We start from the raw sequence: 19,901 nt of genomic DNA on the forward strand, positions 1-19,901 counted from the left end.
TCTTAATTTTACCATAAAGCACTTGCTTATTTCCAGGTAGCTAATAAAACACTTAGGTAATGTAGAGCATAATTCCAGTAATTTTGAACTGAAAAAGAAGCATTACAGTTGCATTGTGATGTTACTCACTAATGACAGCTTTTCTGAGATCTTAAAGTTAAATGATTTTTACGTATTTGTTCTATATGTTTTGATTTTCTGGTTTTAAAATCCCAATGATTTGATATCTGCTGCTTATGTCACATCTTTAAGCCTTCAGTTGCTGAAAAAATCTTAAATATGATGCAAAATCAATAGATTTCACCACCCCTACTCTTACCCCTTCTGCATTTATAAAGATGAAAATGTGAAAATGAGGAACTTTCTGCAATGTCTTGAGATGCCAGCTCCAAAATGATTCCTCGCTGAGGATGCCCATAGACTCCCTGAGCAAGCTCTTTACATTTGATGGTGCATATTGCCTAGTCCCTTGTCTTATGTGTTCTCTGAACCATCTGTTCTGTGTCTCTTCCAGCAGTAGCAAGTACACATCAAAAGGCATTTCATCCTGGACGCTGTTTGCACAGAAGCCTGAGCCCCAAGAAGTCTCTTTCACTAGCAACGCTTGTGCTGCTCAGGTGGGCTAAGAATTCATTTGGACTGAGGGTTTTGTATTAACCTCCATTTTTTCTTTCCAAAGTATTGTGCTGCTTGCTTGAAAAGGAGGAGTTTGTCGTGTAGAGCACGGCAGTGTAGTTGGCTTGGTGCACTGACATGAGAGATGTCTGTGTGGGATATATGTGCTTTAGGGTTTAGGTTGAAATATCATGGCCTCAAATTTATTGTAATAATCTGGCATGAAAATGTATTTGCTTTCTAATTGTCCTGGATATTGTCTGATTCAAGAGTGATTTTTATGTGTAGTTTTGTATCTTCTGGACCTGTAGTGTAAAAGGACATTAAGCAATTTGTGGGTATGAATCATCTCCAAGTTAGTTATCAAAACATAGTATCTCAAATGCTCAGAGTAACACTTTCCAATTCACTTTTGCAATGTTTTGCTTGTTGCCACTATTCAAATTTAAACGCCTATTTACTTTTCCCAGTTGTAGCAATTAGTTATTCTCTTTTAATTTTGATCCTGATGCCTGTAAAATGAGTAAATGTAAACAGCATTCTTGAAACTAAACTCTTAATGCTATTTTCTCCTTACTGATAATTTGAAGAGGCAGACTGTGTTTTCTGTTGTTTATGGCTTAATTAATCTACTTGAATTATACTTGAACAGGGACTCTGATATCAGAAGAGGGTTTAGCAACCTTGGAAGTTAGGCGCTTATGAATGAGGCAGTGCTGAAGAGTTACTTTATGTTATTACTTAGCTTGTTGGAAAAAGAAGGTGTTTGTACACTCGTGACTGGAAATGGCTACATACTTGCTTCATTTCCCTCCCTCTTAGAGACTTCTTTTATTTTCTCAGACTTTTCATGTGTAATAACTTATCATGGATAGACAGGTCTCTGTCCCAAACTGAGATGCTCCAACACCGTGTTAATAATTCAGTGGCATCAGTCAGATGAAACTGGCATATTTACTGGAATACCAGAAGTCTGGGCTGCTTTGTGTGTAGGTTTGGTGTCCAGACTGCCATCTATGCAATCCACTGTATGCAGTGGGGTGCTGTAGGTTTTTTGACTGTGGACTTCAGCATGGTGGTTTTGTTGCTGTCTTTAGCAAGTAATTTAATATCTCTGTGATTTTGTGGTGTGTTTTGTTTGTTGGGTGGGAGGGGAGGGATGTGGGTGAGCGCTGCTTTTGTTATTGTTTTTTGGGTTTTGTTTTGTTGCTTCACTTTGGGGAATTTTGGGAAATCTTTTGATAAAAAGTGCGATTTGGTGGTATTTTTGTCAAGTATAAGTAGGGCAAGTAGATTCTGCAGCATTCCTTCTTGACCAGAAAGGATGGGGACCTGCTAATTCTAAGTTATCCCACATTGCTTTCCCAAAAACCCCTGTGCAAAAGCAAACCTTGCATCCCCAGATTTTCTGGCTTGAACAAAGCCTCCTACAAAGCACTTTCACATCGTGCTCTCTGTATCCATGAGATGACTTGGCAGGAGGGAGCATTTTTGTTCCAAGTGGGTTAGCAGCAGGCACAGACCATCATTCAATGATATGGAATCTTCAGTGGCAGCTATGCTGTAAGTAGTTCCTGCCATCACTGGCCAGTACCTGCTTGGTTGTGCTACCATGACTATTTTGTGGAGCTGTGCTGTGGACTGGACAAGAGACCTGATCTAGCATTAGACTATATTTTATGTAGTTGTTATATGGCTTTAAAAAAAAGTATTTAGAAGTTTCCCTTCCTCTCTGCTGTGTTTCACAGCGTGGTCATGCAAACTCATGATTATTTTCAATGCTGGACTGAGAAGCTGGAAGGCAACCCCCACACCTCACCCCATCAAAAAAAACCAAAACAAAACAAAACAAAGGGATCCAAGACCTGCTTAAAGTAATTTCGCTGCCAAATTCTTTGTGTTATCAAGCCCCGCCTGTGTCTGTAGCTCTCTTCCCTTGCTGCCAGTCCCATCCTGGGTGGCCCTATTAGTCAGGGAAGAAGAGGCTTTTGCAAAAATGTTAGGGTGTTGAGCTTGTACTTTCAATAGCAGCCATGCTCCTGTGTAGCAGTTCTTTCATTTAAAATAATATGAAATGGCTTTAAACTAAATACAACCCTTTTACCTAGATGTAGCTAGTGCTCTTATTCCCTCTGGGTGCTCTAAATATCACGTCCATGTGCATTTCACGAGGAAGATTTTGGTGTCTTTTGGTTTTCTTTCTCAGCTGATGACCTCCAGTGCACTGCTTGCATTAACCATGCACAGAATCACTTCCTTTTCCCTCTTACCTCAGTTTAAAAGACTTTGCTCTTGAATCTTGTAAATGGGGTGATAATTTCAAAGCAAACAGCTTCCACCCCTTTCTTGCCAACTTTTGCCCACAAGGTATGCAAAGTAAACAGAGCAGCAGAGCAGTTAGGAAATCAGTTATGTACTTTCCCTCCTAGTGCAAGGCATCCCAGGATGGTTCCTAGCCCTTTAAGTAACTAATAAAGGTAGAGAGAGAGAACTGGCATGCCCAAGTTGCATTTTAAAGTATGGAGCCATTGCACAGATCATTCATATTTTGGAAGCTTTAGGAAAACCTTGTAAAATGCTAGGCTTTAAAAAATCTCTGCTATTCATATATTGAACATAAAAGTGTTTTATTGCTTGCAGCAGAGAAAGAAAACCAAAATACCTAGGATGAGCTAAAAGAAATACAGAGAATTTTCTTCACATGTAAAAAACTAACTTTGAGCAGACTTTACCTAATTACAAGGAATATTCTTACCTCTGGTAGGCTTTTGCAGGGAGCTTAGAAAGATTTTCCAGTGCCACCATGATGTTTATGGGTTTGATTTGGAAACTGTAAGTCCGGATGCTGTAATGGTGGGTATGCAGCAGTTACAAGGAACAATACCTATAACAGGATATGCACATGCCATTCTGGTGTATTTACTAAAAGGAGATAAGTCTAGGCAACTATTAAAAAAATTTACTTTGAAAAAGTTGACAAATAAATGGTTAATGCTTAATATATTTAGCTTCATCTTAGGTATTGAACAGTCTTTACTAATTGTGCTGTAGGAAAATTTGTTAAATGTGAAAACTAGACTTAAGGTTATCAGCTGTGAGGCTGAGTTACAAGGTGATGGTGAAGCTGTAAAGGGGAAAAAACATTATGATCTCCTCCAAATGAGATAGGGCAGGTCCCGAGAGTACAAGGCCTGCAGGAATTCAGATCAACAGTCGAGTTATAATCTGAGGCCATGAGCACAAACACAACTTCAGTTTTATGCTCATGCATGTGGCAGCACAAGCAGGAAGCTGGAGTCCTCCTAGTCCCAAAAGAAGATCCTTCATTATCAATTTTACTCCCTTGGCATGACTCAAAGGGCAGTATCATAATAATCCATAGTGGTACTCCTTCACACATTTCTATCCACTTTATAAAAGTAGCTCTATGCATGGAGCATGCTCTATTCCTTTTCGGAAACAGAATCTCTGTTAAAAAATTATATAAAATTGAATGTATTATATACAATATATACAATATATTTTAGAGTTACTATCAAAGGTTTTTTAAAGGAAAGCATACTCTGTCTTATGGAAATTTTCCCTTCATGTTTCTCAACTGAAGGTTATGAAATTCACTGAAGATCGGTTTTTATTTCATAGAAATTCCTTAAGTTCTATAAATGTTAACTCAAAACACCTGAAAGAATGTAACATATCTGTCTTCTGGAGTATTTCACTTGTACTTGTGCCAAAAGCAGAGCAGTGAATTTGGCTGCAAGGGCCTACTTTGGCTATACTTGTAGTCCCTAGAATATATAAGAAGATTTTTTAAAATATAGATTTAATGCTAAGCTCTAATATTTACTGAAGGGAGAGGAAATATTACAATTTGAGTAAATTTTTAAAAGTCATTTATGTATATATTAGCCACAAGGTAAGGATGATGTGTTCCTGGAATAATTTCTTTTTTAAATAACTGTGCATTAATGCAGCATGAACTCAAACATCCCAAACCACACAATTTTTTTGCTCTGTAGTTCAAATAAACCTACCCTCAGTTGAAATATATATTCCTTTTCCTGAGTTAAATCATGAATATCCTCTTCACAAACCAAAAAGAGAGTTGTTGAATTAGCTTCTGCTTAGTGTAGCCCCTTTAAAGCAGGCATTGCTTTATAAGATTTGATTCAGCATCTGCTTTTCACCTGTGAATCCTTAATGAGGTTAAAGCTGTCCAGGTAATACAATTACAAATGTGATGCAAATTATACCAAAGCCAGGAGATTGTCAACTCAGAAGATTTGTATATGAGCTACAAATCATCAGAGTAACCTTCTCTTCAGTCCATACCTATTCCCATTCTCTGCCCATCTCCTGGGAAAGAAAAGGCAGCAGTAGCCAATGGGAGGGAATGTACCTTCCTGGCTCTACTTGGGGCAAAGATCAACAAACCACATAAGGGTCCATATTTTTTATTTTTTATCATTGTCTGGCTGTTTGAATGGCTTTCCTCCTGCTCCATGGACAGACACAAGGCATGGTTTCATCTACATCTCCATTGCAGTTACAATAGCCTTACTTCTTCTGCAGGCTGTGCATGTTAAGTATAGCGGGGATAGTATAGTTTTCATCTTTTCATCTGGAGAAAACTGGCAACAGACTGCTGAGTGATGGGAAGGTTGACTAATGGGAGCAGTCCTTGCAGTAGCTTCATATTATTTGGCTGTTTGAATAGAAGATAAAAAAACTTGGCGTCATCTAAGTTAGGTTTTATCTTTGTGGTGTGAGGCTGCACATGTGAAAATTTGAGAATGCTGGAATATTTTTCTTGTTTCTAAGTTTAGCTAAAAGTATCTATGGCCTACTTAAATAAGATTAACCTGTGTACTTCAAAATGAATAGCAGATTACAATAAATTCAGATTGCTTTCTTCAAGTAAAGTGGCTTGCTTTCTTCTTTCTGTTGGGAAACTCAAAATATTCAGAGAAGGTGAATTAACTGAAGGTGTGAAGATGGAGTACACCAAACCTCAAGCTACCTGCAGGGCACTCTTGAGAGAGAAAGGGTTTCTCTTGAGAGAGAAATTGACTTTCTACTCTGTGAAGATGGAGGAAACATCATGCTGACTCATCTTGCCACTTGGGAGTTGTTCTTCACTGGAGAGGTCTATCATTAGATCTTTTTCAGGAAATGAGGTAGCTGCCATTTTACAGGAGAGCAAAGTGAAAGATGGTTCTGTTACTTACTTGACCAGGATCAGAACTGCAGATATATTCCCCAGGCCTGCATATCCAGGAGTAAAAATCATGTGTCCAAACAACTTTGTTCAGAGACCCTCCAGGGTCTCCTTCTGCTGAGTGACCCTCAGGTGGTGTTTTGGATCTATTTTGTATGTAAATTGTATAAATTCAACTAATGAGATCACACAGATGTTGTACAGAATGCATATTTATGCAATAAATTTTGAAATTGAATTGTGAATCTGTACTACTGGGTCCAGTTAAAAATAAAGTATTACCACGTCAGTCATGAACAAAGACATGTGAAGGAAATCCTTAGCTAGCATTCCTAGGGAATACTGCAAATGCTTCACTGTTCTTGGAGTGCAAATGAGCATCCAAATGCTTTTAATATTGACCTGGAGATTAAAAAAGTCCCAGCAACTAAATGTACAGCTAGCATTCTGTTACTGTATTGAATAGCTATTAATATGGCTGCTGCGGGAGATGGAGCAGGAAGGGAAGCATGGCTGCCTATAGCTGCAAACATACTAGCTTCTAAAGTTTTAAAGTGTTCCTTCTGCTTCCTCACATGTGCATGCTACCTGCCAGCCTATATTTGTATTTTGTGTGTTGATTTGGGGAAAGATTTGATTTGACATTACAGCACAGCTTGAGGAACCAGCTGTACGGAATATTAATATCTGATCTTATTTCATTAATATCAATTTCAGGCCTGCATTCCAGAGAGGGTTAATATTAAGCTGGTTTTAATCACAGCAATATTTTCCAGATTCCTAGACAAAATGCACCAGCTGGTTTGCACTAAATTTTACAGTGCAGGAGACAAGAAACAGACTTCCTCACTGAAAAGGAACGTGGCAGTGTAAGTCCTGGAAGCATGGGGAGGTTTCAAGCGCTGGGGCAGGATGTCTTGCTTTCACAGTGAGGTCTGGCAAGGGCAACACTGAAAACCAGAGGGACACCAGGTCTTGGCTGTGCTCTCACCTTGGTTTCTGATGTTGCTGCTCACCTCAGGCTTTTTGCTCTGATCCCACCTTGGCTCTCTTTTTGACTTGTGTTTCTCTCTCATGGCAAGTGACAAGCTTTCAGGAAATCTGTGTTTCTGGGCTGGCTTGTGGCTGTCCACTCCACTCCCTGTATCCCACCTAAAGCAGAAGTGGCTGTGCAACCGCTTGTGGAAGTTGGAAGAAACATTGTAATGCCTGATCTCCTGTGAAACCACCAAATGAGGTCATTAGACATTAATTTTTTTTTTTTTTTTTTTTTTTTTACAAATCAGATATGCAGCCTTGGAAGAAGTGAATGAACAATAGCTTCCTTTTTTCCTCCACTTTTTTCCACCACATAAAATGGCATAATTAAGTAGCAGCTATATTATTTTACAAATGCCTCTATGCGTGAAATTAGTGTGCTTCCCAAAAAAGCCCTAAAACTGAAAGACTCTGCAGTGTTTGTTACAATAAGCTAGGCCTGTGACATTCTATCCTCTGAGAAATATTCCTGCATAGAATCTAGTTATCCAGCTCATCAACATGCATAATTTCTTCTACTACTCCTAGCTTCGAGTTGAGATTGGATTTTGTGAAGATGTCTGCAGAGGAGTTTTATGTATGGAGCTCTATGAAAAGAAAAGGTTAAAAATTCTGTTTGCAGCAGCCGTGAAAAGCTATAGCATAAACGTTCACTGCTTTAAAATATGAAAAAAACGGGTGTCTTTTAAATATCAAAGGGATTAGTATTAATCCAGCACTTGTGATTTTCTTAAATCATGTTATTTGCATAATAATACTCACCACCTGCTATATCTTCAAAGCGCTTTTCAGACATTAACTAATTGATCTTTGTAACACCCCTGTGATGTAAAGACCTGTTATTATCCTCAGTCTGCAGATGTGGAAACCAAGACCCAGAGTAGCTGAAGGAACTTGTTGGGCACAGGGCTGAGACAGTGACATCAAGGGTGCCATGTCTCTATTGTCCTGTCTTCTGGCAATTCCCACTTGCAGCACTTCCAGGGGCAGCTACAATTTCTTCTTGCCTGTCTTTAGAAACAAAAAAGGAACCAGTATATTTTTTTGTGTCTTTGGAGGGATATATGTTGGGAGGTGTTTGTTTGTTTTGATTTTGAGGGTGTTCTGCTAAATGATGTTGCTTTTGTTTTACTTGTCCTGTAGTCAAAGACAGTTAAGACAAAAAAGCTTCTTATAGCTTCTTGCTGTCTGTGTGCACCACAGCGAGCATTGAGAGTTTTTGAGCACTTTTTTCTTTGTTCAGGACTCAGTATGGTCTTCTTAAAACACAAGAAATTCCATCTCAATATGAGAAAGAAGAATGTGGCAGAGCATTGGAATAGGCTGCACAGGGAGGCTGTGGAGTCTCCCTCTCAGGACGCATTCAAAACCCACCTGGACGTGTTCATGTGTAACCTGCTTCTGGTGGCCCTGCCTTGGCAAGGATTGGACTAGATGATCTGCAGAGGTCCCTTCCAACCCTAACAATTCTGTTATTCTGTGATTCTATGATTCCTATTAGTAGTTTTCTGGTCAAACTTGCCCCTACTTGTAAGAGTAAGAAATTATTAAAATGAGAAGTGACAGGGTGAGTTGTTTATCGTTATAAAATTTAAATATCTATTTCCATCCTCTGCTGGCAGTGAGCAGCCATTCCCAGGTGCCTGCCAGAAGAGCAGCTGGTGTCTGTGATCGAGGGCTGCTCCAGCAGTGGAAGGCTGGGTGGTGCTGCCATCGGACTGGCAGCATGTTCCCAACATCTGCCTCACAGTGCTCCCTCACCATGTGTCTGGGGAGACTGTGGGCGTGTGTTGTTCCTGCCCTCGGTTGTGTGGGTGGCATGCAGGTGACATGCAGGCTCCCCCAACCTCCGCTGCTGTCTTTGGAGCAGAGCTTAGTAAAATGCCAGGTGGGCCTTGGTAAGTGTCGTGTACCTGGAGAAAAAATGAGGTAGAAATGGACGACATACAAGTGTCACACACCTCAAGTCAAAGAAGAGATGTTAAAAGCTTTTTCATAGGTAATAGGTGATTACCTTTCATAGGTAATCTGAGTTTAACATGGGGTATTAAAAAAATACAATAACCGTCCCTTTAATCTGGTAGTGTCACTTCAATACTTAGTGCGAAGGCTTAACATTAAAGTGAATGTATTTGTTTATAGAGATGTTTCAGCAGCAATATCTCCAAGCAGGAAAGTAAATCTTGTTGATGGAGCTCTTGGAGCCCATCAATACAGGCTCAGACCAAACTGTAGGAAAAGCCTGTGCCATGCCAACTTCCAGGAGATGATTTTGGATAACCTGTGGCTTCCCAAGTGTGGTATCTATGCCCTCACAAGGGCTGCAGTAGTGACAAAAGAGCAGATTACTTCAACGAGTTAGGGACATGGGTTATATGTATTTGCTTTAGTTATTTGGGCAAACAGAGGGCCAAGGGAGGTGAGGAGGTGGAGCACAAATCACTCTGAATTCTATTGTACTCCAGCTGGGACAGGTGGGCTGTAATTTGTCTTTAGGGCACAAACTGCAGACCTTTGCATGCTTGTGGATTGTTGGCTTCTCTTCACTGCCTGGAACACCATTTCCACACATCTTTGTTGATTCAGGACAGAAAAGGGTCCTGCTTCAGGTGACTGTATTGTCCCATGAGGTGTTCCCTCCATGATTTGTGTCATTTTCAGGTAAAAGGAATGAAAAGGTCATGCTTCAAATGAAGCTTGGTGGCAGCTGAAGCATTCCAGTGATGATTATTCTGCTAGTCAGGGAGAGAAGTTGGATAAAAGGTGGATCATTTAGCAGGACTGGAAGCATGGGGCAGGGCACAGAGGGTGACATGAGTTGTTTGGGACCTGGGGTTGAATTCAGCTTGTGGGAGGCATTGTGTCAACCCAGTGTGCTCCTCTGGCAGCCTTGCATTGCTTGGAAGAAGGGTTTGGCTGTGGTGTGCCCAGTGTTCCCAGCAGCTGCAGTGGTGCCACACTGCCTCCTTCCCTGACAGAGGACAGGGCAGGAGCACACTGCAATGGGAATCACTGCAATGGGAGCCAGCAGCACAAGAGTCTCAAAACATGAGAGTCTCAGTTGCCATGCTCACAACTATATCATATGTTTTTATTTTTTGTGGCCAAGGGCAGCAGGTTGTGTAGTGATCTCAGTAATGGCTGTTGTGCTTGGGCAGTGTTGCTGGGCTGGTGGCAAAGAAGAGGTTGAACTTCCCTTCACCTTGCTTGGCAAGTGCTTTTTGGCCATGGCATCATGTCAGAACTACAACACAGACAGTGATGCCTTGGCTTCTAAAATGTCAAATGAAGGTATGCCCTCTGTCTTCTGAATTTGTTTTGGTTTTGACCTGAAACTGCTGGAGGGTAGAGGTTTGTTGTACTATTAATGGTAGATCTACCAAAAAGAATTGTAGAACACTTCTTATTGTAACATACATCTTGTAATCAGGGCAAAAAAGTTTTTAAACCCAAACCTATCATGTTTCTCTCCCTTAAAGTAATTAAAGGAATAAAAATATTGTTGGCGCTCAAGCTTATGTTTCAGACTTGAGATTTACTTTTTTAAGCTTGATGTTTATGAAGGATGCAGGGCTGTCTGCAGCAGCGAATGATATCCTGCTTAGGTCCAGCTGAAGTTTATCCGTAGGATCCCATCAGAGGGCCTCAATTCTGGACTGCAGACAACATCAAATGTAATTTATTCTTGGCCCTTGGATCAGCCAGTTGTTTTGGGGTTTTTAAATTTTTTTTTTATTATTATTAATTCTGAATACGGAGTTTTGGGACTGAGCTGATAGCTTCCTTGGAAACCTGGGCAGCTATCAAATAATAGTTCGTTTTAATCTCTTTTCTTGGGGACTCTTCTGTAATATCAACCCATGGGAGACATCTCAGCAAACTGTTTATTTAAAAGAACATTTAAAATAATGGAAAATAGGTTTGAGGGGGGATTTGAAGAAGCCATATGCTCTGTCATAAGGCAGAGAATCAGCTGTAGTTAAGTCATTCATTGAACCTCCTTCTCTAAAGGAAAAGACTTGGTAGCTGAACTGTCATTCCTCTGCTCAGCTATTAATACTGTGAAGTTTTTCCTGATGTTTATCCTGCAACTCTTGGATGCTATTTAGGCCTATTGTCTTTAACAGACATGGTGAACAGTTCATTCCTTTCCTTTGTGACTAATTTCTCCCTAGTTATGTACTCAGTAAAAGCTAAATCACTTGCCAATAATTCCTGGGTCCTTAAAACAGCAAGAAAGCAAGCTTTTAAACTGCTTAGAGTTCTCTTAAGAAATAACAATTTTGTCAACTTATACAGCCTTGAACTTGCTTGTGAGCTGACTGTAGCTGGACAGGTTTGTTTAGTAAGTTTTTTTAAAACCTCTCACCTTTAAAAACCCAATTGTTTCCAGACTAGGGTTATAAATGGGGTTCTGTGCCTCTTACTTGTTTAATTTTGATGTGAACAGAACAGCTAGTGTCTTCATTCAAGGGCCTGCCTTGCTTTGTACCGGCTGATTTACAATACAATGTGTAAATGTAGTAGCAGTCTGGAACAAAGGAGAGCCTGTTTATCCAAACAATTTTGAGGGTGAGGGTGAAGAGGTAAATTGCAGCCTGTTCACTGAACTGCAGCTTGAAAGCAGAACGAAACGACCGCAGGGAAAACGTGACAGGCAAATGACTGGGGGGGAGCGGGCTTGGCCCAGCGTCCCTGTAATTTTAGGGTAGTGCTGGCCCAAGGAGCCCAGGCGAGCTGTCGGGGTGCCCAGGTGCTTCCTGGTCCTTTGGAGGAGCTTCCCTGGCATTTAGAGACCTTTTGTAGATGTTTTTTGTGCTTTGCTCAGAGCAGTTCTTCTGTAGGCAGTTGTGCAGAGTCCAGTGTAACCTCTTGGCAAGTGTTGCTGTGGTTCCCCAGTCTGCAGTGCCTTAGCTGATTGCTTCTACTTGTCCTGAACTGAAGCCAGCAAACACATTTCTTGGCTTTAAGTATTCTGGGTATTTTAGCCTTATTGTTAAGCTTGAGTATTTCAGCTATACCACCTAAGTCTATTAGCAAAGAGATTAAATTGTGAAGTTGTTATATTGCCTTGTCCAGACATGAAAAATAAATTGTTTTAAAAATAGGCTTCCATCCAAGGCATGATCACTCCTGCAAAACAAATTGGACAGAAATACTGTGGTGCTTTTCTTGTGCCTTGCATGCTCGCTCTTTGCACTTCCTGTAAATGAGTTTGCTACCTAATTATGAAATAGGTTAAGGAGGATCACCTACTCGAACTGTAGTGATAGTGCTTCGTACTGTTGGTTGCAAGGGAGGCCTAGTTTGCTCAAAATTTACTTTTTAATTCTGCTTCCATTACCGTGTGAAAGAGTGATTTGCAGAGCAAGGAAGGCTGGGACGAGTAAGGTGAACTCTTCTTTAACGCAGCTCATCAGCTTCTTGGCTCAGTCACATCCTGGGTGCTGTGTAGTATTTACTGTTGTACCAAGAAACATGAAGTTCCATCTGTCCTTTGTTTTCCTACCCATTAAGTACAAAATTCATTTTGGTTTAGCAGAGCTTTCCTCTAAACTTTTCCTGAGTTATAAATGATGGCTTTTCTGAAATCTTCAGCCTTGCCTGTGGGAAGAACACTTTAATTTGGTTTAACAGTAGATGAGTAATCTAGCTACAGATAGTGATTTTTCAGTTCAGCTGCAGTCAGCTTCTTGCTCCAACTGTTCCACTAAAATTTCAGAGGTGGCAATCAATTTCCAGCCAGCCTTGTTTATCCTCCCTTGACTTTTCTTGTTCTCTTCTTAGTCTATGACACTGAAAAATACCATCTTATAGAGCATGTGTGCCATATTCCTGTTAATGGTTTTCAACACAATTTTGTTAAGTCAGGTTGCTGACCTGGTTTTGCTCTGTTCGGTCATCACCTAGAATTTTAGCACAGATACTCAAATATTTCATGCTTGCCACTTCAAAACAGATGAACTATATCTCTTCAGGAATATATTTTAACTTCTCATTATATCTGTTTTTATTCTTTACACTGTAAAATTGAAAGAACTGGGTTAGCATTAGTTAAACTAGTTTATCTTGTTCTCTGCATACATGAATACAAAGCCAGGCTGAAAGCTCTCAGTTGGCATGCAGGTCCATTTTATAGGCATCCAAACTTGAAACACATCCTTTCAACATCAGCAAGATTTGTTCTTCGGTGGGTGAATGGATGGACAGAGAAATGGGTCTGCAAGCACAGGGGTAGGTGTGCCGATGCCAGCAGGGAAGCTCCTGTTCTGGGTCATGGAGCACTTCTTAGGGCATTTGGGTGAGGGAAGAGGGCTACCCTGATGATGTGGAAGCTGCTGCCCCACAAGATACTGATAGGTCAGCAGATGGAATGCACTGCTCTTGAGATGCTTGTTTTTGTTTCTCTAATTAGTATGTAAGGTTAATTTCCTCTTGAGTATGCGAAAGAGGGAGGCTCAGTCTTCAGGGACTAAAGCTGCCTGGAGGAGTGAGGGGGTTGTTTTGTTTTGTTTTAAGCCACTAAGTGTGGTATGCACTGTTCCTTGATAGAAGGACAGAAACTTCTTCATAGCTCTTCTTTTAAAAGCTATGGGTTATGGGTCAGCCCATAAATGTTATTAATTTCATGTGGAGTGGCTAAACTTCCTGCTGACTTAGGTAATGTACCCACTGGGCTTGGATAAAAGGTTAGAGATGGCAATTATGGAAAAATCTTTTTCCATTAAGCTTTTGTAAGCTCAACCAAGCCACTGTCAATAATTACTCTTTTTTCCCTGCTATTGTGGACTGACTCTAATCCAGACTTGGTTTATTTAATTTTTTATTGCTTGAATGTGCACACTCAAGATACAAGGAGAATATCAAGCAACATTGAGTACACACTGAGCAAATGTATTTGCTGGATGTACCTGGTGTGTTAAGCAGTGAATAGATTTACAGTATGTTTGTAAGTGGTTATAACTGGGCTGTAAAAGTGCATGGTCTTGCACTTTTAATTTTCTATTTGTCCCTTAAGTTGAACAAGGCATCTTGCAGAGTGGCATTGGGCTGGAGGAGGGGGTACCAGGAGGGCTAGAAATAGCAGCTGTTTGTTTATACCAGAATTTTTATTCTCTCTCTTCCTTCTCCCTTTCCTAGGGATAGTCTTATGTATTCCACCCACTCTTCATTCCCTTCTGGTGAATGTGTGTGGATGTGCTCCAGGACCATATGTGCTCGTAGAGATATACTTCAAAGGAAATTCTAGACTGCCTAGAGAAGCTGTTTGAGTTTAGACGAGGCCTGAATTTGCCAACTGCTACAGCATTTCTTTTGAAGAACCACATGGCAGTGCTGCTGTTTCTTTCCCTCAGCACCTTTACACACTGATGAACACCCTTAGCCCCCAAAGCAAGTGAGCTGCTGACAGGTGTACTCTGCATGAACTGAAGCAAGCTGAATTTCACTTCAAGACATCAGCTCAGCTGGGCTTTTTGGTGGCTAGTTGACATGCTTTAGATTTCATGATGTATTTGCCCAGCAGTGAAGATAATATGAGGTTGTTTCTTTTTTTTTTTCCTTCATGCACAATGATTTCTTCAAAGAAGATTTTAACAGGTGGTTTTCTGGAAAGATGGGAACTTGCCTCAGCTGATTCAAGGACACTGTCTTACCAAGTCATTATTTCCGGGTACTTATGGTTTTGGCTGCAGACCAAAAGGACCTTGTCTGTGTCTGCTCTGCTGTGGCTATTTTGGTTATATACCTACTTTCTGTTTGACAAACTTCTGTGGATTCTTGATGGCTTCCATATGAATAGTGTGGTATTAAACTGAATATGCTAAGCATACTCTTTCTTGGGGAATGCAGGGCATCTGGTGCAGATTTTGGCATCCTTTTCCTTCCAAAAAATGGAATTGCGCAATAGCTGCTCCATTCCAGCAGCAGCAGCTTTTGAACCTGCAGTGTATTGAAGTTAAATGTTTGCCAGTTGTCCATTATGTTTTGCAATATGAAACACTGACCTTTCATATGAAAGGCGTTTATTTTAAAAAGTCCATTTTTATGGGTATTTGGTCCACTACTCTTGAAGAATGAGTGACTGGCAGATGTGTCAGTGGACTTCTATATCACATCTTTCATTCTTTATATGCTCTAATCCATGGTGCTGATCTTCATTAATTTGTTTCTGTAGACACAAGTTTCATATCCCAGACAGGCTGATCCTGTTTGTAGCTAACTGGAGCTAAGGGAAGGAAAATAGTTTCATTTTTCACAGGTGTTGTCATGCAGTCATGCATTCCCTTCTCCAGACTTCACTCTTTGGTCAGCCATGAAATGCAGCATGTGAGGGTGTGTATGGAAACAGCTAGCTAAAAAAACACCCTCTGAATGTAGGGAATTGGTTTTATTAGGGATGAGCAGTCTTGCTTGCTCGCATCCTAAGCCAGCAGCATGAAATTGCTTTTAGGTACTTGAAAACAGCAAAAGCAAATTGCTTCTCCCCCTCACCCTGCCTTTGGAAGAGCATGTTCTTGTTAGCTGGGCTGCTTGTAAAGGTGCAACTCTCTTTGTTATCCCTAAGATGGTCTGTTGGTGTGCTGGGAGGGCTTCTCACCTCCTCACCACGTATTTGTTTCCCTGTTATTTGCAGCTGGTGGAGTGTTTGTGTTCACAGGATTATTTGTTTACAAATCATATCGTTTCTCCTGAGACTACATCTGATGATGATGATCAATGGCTCAGTTACTTTTAATAAAGCTGAGGCAGTCAGACACAGGAATTCTTTTGAAGTTGTTGAGGCCTCATCTGAGTCATATAATACCTTAAATGAAAACAGAGCAAATAGGAAATGTAGAAACGAATGACAGGTGTTGGCAGGAGGGATGTTTAGGAAGTTTATAGCTTTCACATCTTTCTTTTCTGCTCAGGGCAGATGATTGTTCTGCCTTTAGGCGCAGACAAGCCGCAAATGAGAAGATGGTGGAGAAAAATGGGTAGCAGTGGCATGATGTGAGGCGTGTGATTGATCTGACTGAACAGATCTTTCTTCAACACAGGCAAAGCTCCTTGTTCTGGTGGACCAGGTTCAGCATTTAGTGCTGATGCCTTTGGCCCCAGGAAGGTGGTCACAGGGTAGAGCTGGCTGGAGGCCGGGATTCAGCTCAGTTTCCGATGAGGAAAGATCTCCAAGGACCTCTAATAATGATTAATTCCAAGATGCTCTGTCAGGCACTGCATGGTTTTGGGACGTGTTTGAAAGCTGATTCAGTAGTCTATAAGAGATATTTTCATATGTTCCAGTTGCCCCCGGCCTTCCCCCTGCTAGTGTCCATAGGACTATTTAATCCATGTTCAATTTAGACTGCACATAGGCTTTGGTCAAACTAGCAAAGCACTGGTGCTTTTCTGCAGATTTGGTAAAAGGATGTCTTTGAATTGAACTATATTTAACCTTTTCTTTCATAGGAATGGATACATAGGGGTGAATGCTGAGTGAGGACTTCTCTGTTGTTCAGATTTCCAGTATTATGGAACTTACAGTTACTTATGGCCTTTAAAACTCTTCTAAATAAAATAGCTCCTCAGAGGTGCCAAAAAGGTTGGGTTTCAGGAAACTGAAGTATAAGGTGTGTTGTGCTGGTAGTTTTTTTAACCCTCGACATTTGCTACTCTGCTGAAGAAGGTACGGACCCTTCTTTCATCTTTCACCTTCCTATCCCATCAGCCTCCAAGCTTTTTGAACCAGCACATATTGTTACCTCTTAACCTCTCTCACTTCTCTGCTGTGCTGCTGCATGGATTAGCAGTTGATGAGTGATGCTCTCCAGACATTGCTGTGGCAGACTGCTTATTGTTTTGCCATCAACTGGATGTCATTTCCCATGGCACCCAGTATCTGAGCACAGTCTGAGAGCCACTGCCCTAGCCATGTGGGGCTTGCTCTCTCCTACACAACTATTGCAGGGCACTGCTGAATTTCCACCTTCAAGAAGAGGTCTAATTGTGTGTGGGTACCCTAGTTTAGGTATTGGCTCATACCAACGACTACTAATGGTAACCTCTGGGGACAGATTGGTGTGGCCTTTATTTCCTGAGATCACATTATCACAAAATGGTTGAGATTTGGAAGGGTTCCCTGGAGGTCATCTGGTCCACCATTCCTACTTAAGTAGCTCCTCCTAAAGTTAGCCTCTCTGAACATCACCAAGAATGGAGGCTCTACATCTGGGCAACCAGGGCCAGTATTTGGTCATTGAAACAGTGAAAAAGTGTCTCCTGATGTTCAGAAGAAAGCTCCTGTGTTTCAGTTTGTGCACTTTGCCTCTGGTCCTACTTGTCCTGGCACTACTGTAAAGCAGCAGGCTCCACTCTCTTTGCACTTTCCCTTCAGCTATTTATATATATTGGCAACATCCCCCGCAAGCTTTCTGTCCTCAAGACTGAACAGTCATTGCTGTCAGGTTTTCTTCACTGGAGAGGTGCTCCAGTCCCTCAGCTGTATTTGTGGCCCTTGGTTGAACTGTCTCCAGTATGTTGATGTCTCTCTTGTACTCAGCCCAGAACTGGACATAGTACTCCAGATGTGGCCTCACCTCCTCAATCTACTGATAACACACTAAACAATGCATCCCACCATGCCATAGGCCTTCTTTGCATGTCTCTCATTCATGCTGAATCTGGTATATGCCAGGACCCCCAGCTGCTTTTCTGCCAGACTGCTTTCCAGCTGGATGGCCCTCAGCATATTCTGATGTCTGGTGCTGTTCCCAAATGGTGCAGGACTTCGCACTTCTCATTGTTCATGAGGTTCCTTTTGGTCCATTTCTTGAGTCAGTCAGGGTCCCTCTGTATGGCAGCACGACTCTGGTGTATCCACCACTCCTCTTGTTTGTGTGTCATCTGCAAGCGTGCTGTGGGTACACTGCCCTGGCATCCAGATGACTCCTGATGATGTTGAACAGGGCTGGACCCAGAACTGGCCTCTGCAGTGCACTGCTAGTCACTGGCTTGGACTTTGCACCAGTGATGGGTGTAAGTTTTCTAGTGTCAGGGTCTGAGCAGCAGGGAGGTGGGATTAACAAGTCCCTTGACTGGCTCCTGCGGGGAGCTGAAGGAAGCTTGTGTGAGCAAAATGCAGAGACACAGGGAGATGTGGCAGTGTTTACAAGAGATTTTGCCTGGCAGGTGGGGAGGGGAGATTGCAGAAGGAGATGTGTGTTTGTCTTGTAGGCTAATGCTAATTTTTACAATTTTATCACTAGTCTTGAAAATAGTTTATCACCAGCTTAAATCCTCAGCTTCTGGAGTCAAATGACTGAGGCAATGTAAGTGCTTTCTTAAGAGAATATTAATCTCCCTGTTTCTGGTATTATCTTGAGAAGGAAGAGCAATTTAAATCTAAGTGCTTAAAAATGAAAGGTAAATAAAAATATGCCTTATTTGCCACCAGTGGACTGAGATCATCAGTATGTCCAGGGCCCAGGTGGCTTTGCAGCCTGCACACCCAGGTGCCCGCGTGGCTCAGGTACTGCGGGACTGCATGCACCCTGTGATAAAGGCTTGCTGCTGGCAGTGCATCTGCATTATGTTGAAACATGTGTCATGCTGGTTGGGCTACCTCCAAGAGACTTTAATATGTTTGTAGACATCCTTTGTCTGCACAAGTATCTTTCAGGCCGAGTGCAGTTCCCCTTTCTTTATGGGCAGGGTGGAGTTCGGTGGTTTCCATCCTGCACCCGGTTCCTTGTGCTTCTTTCTCTTTCTCTGCAGCTGGTGGATACTGCTTCCTCCACAGCTGATTCAGCTTCTGGAAGGGCTGTGCTTTGTGCCAGACCTGTGAGATGTTTTGATTTGGGGGTGATTTGTTTGGGTTTTTTTAAAGAACACAGTGCTCTTTCGGAGGTTTTATTTTTAAACTCTATGTGTGAACATGTACCCAGCTTGCCTGTGGTTAGGTAAGCAGCTGAATTAGCACAGGGGAAAGGTGTGGTAGCTCTCCTGTGCAGGCAGGGAGGCATAGGGGTGGCAGCAGTGGGAAGCAGGCAGCTCCCCAAACCAGCTTTCCCACTGCCAGAGGATTGGCAAGGTGCAGCAGCATCCTTCCCCCAGGTGCTTCTGCATTTTCCACCCCTCCCCTAAGTTGCTGCCCTCTTTCTAAAAGCTGGTAAAACAGAGTTCAAGGAACTCCATGGAAGCTGGTGAGACTTTTACTTCAGCTCCTTGGTGACAGAAGTGAAGGCATAGCTCCATCTGCCATAAGTACAGACAGAGCCCAACCGGGCTGGAGGAGAGCGGTGGACATTTTCCCACAGAGTGACAGCAGTGCTGAGCTAGGAGTCCCTTGCCCACCTTGTACACACTTCTGTAGCTAAATAGCTCTAATTTTGTTCTAGTCCAAAACACAGTGAGTAAGATTGGGCTGTATTTATGAATACAACGAGTCTTCTCGTGCAGGATGAGTCAAAAGATCAGTGGAAATGGTTGTGCTGTAATGGAGCTGGAGAGGGATCGAGGCTGAAGGTCCTTGTACTCTGAATGAGATTTTCAGTGCCTGTGCCTGAGTTCCTCTCCAGTAACCTCATTTTTTCCTGCATTGGAGATGGGTTTATCATAGCCCTGGAAAAGTCATGGGCATTAGCTGCGTTGTAATTGCCTTGCTAAGGAGCTTCTACTCAGGTATTAGTTTTTCCTGGCTCACCTCTGTGAGGAATCCTGTCTAGCAGCCAAAGAGAGCCTAGCCCTTATAAAAATCACCCATAAATCGTCTCTGAGCATCTGTTAGCTGTGTCCCAATTGGCTTGAAGGATCTGTGTACTCGGGGCTTGTGAGCAAAAGCTATGTGAACCTGCCAGAATTATGCCCTTGGCTGAAAAAAAAAAAAAGAAAAAAAAAAAGAAAGAAGGCACATGGAGTCCAATTACTGGCTCTAAGCAGTATAAAATAATGTTAAATAACTCTTGATTTTTAGATTTAATTAAAATGAAAGGCTGAATTGGCACAGCCACTTCTGAGTTCTCAGTGAGTGGTAGGAGTTTATAGCAAGGTC

At 41.8% G+C, this 19,901-nt stretch overlaps 1 protein-coding gene across 2 annotated transcripts in view; it reads left to right on the forward strand.

The window, feature by feature from the left end:
* Positions 1-19,901, forward strand: part of PLXNB2 (plexin B2) — a 252,026-nt gene that overhangs the window by 9,139 nt on the left and 222,986 nt on the right. For both annotated transcript variants that reach the window (XM_014877714.2, XM_014877715.2), the window contains exon 2: positions 515-617. The gene's annotated coding sequence lies outside the window, so the exon portion shown is untranslated. The remainder of the gene's footprint in view (positions 1-514; positions 618-19,901) is intronic.

This window comes from Sturnus vulgaris, chromosome 5 (assembly GCF_052056855.1).
Source record: "Sturnus vulgaris isolate bStuVul1 chromosome 5, bStuVul1.hap1, whole genome shotgun sequence".
Lineage (NCBI taxonomy): Eukaryota > Metazoa > Chordata > Aves > Passeriformes > Sturnidae > Sturnus > Sturnus vulgaris.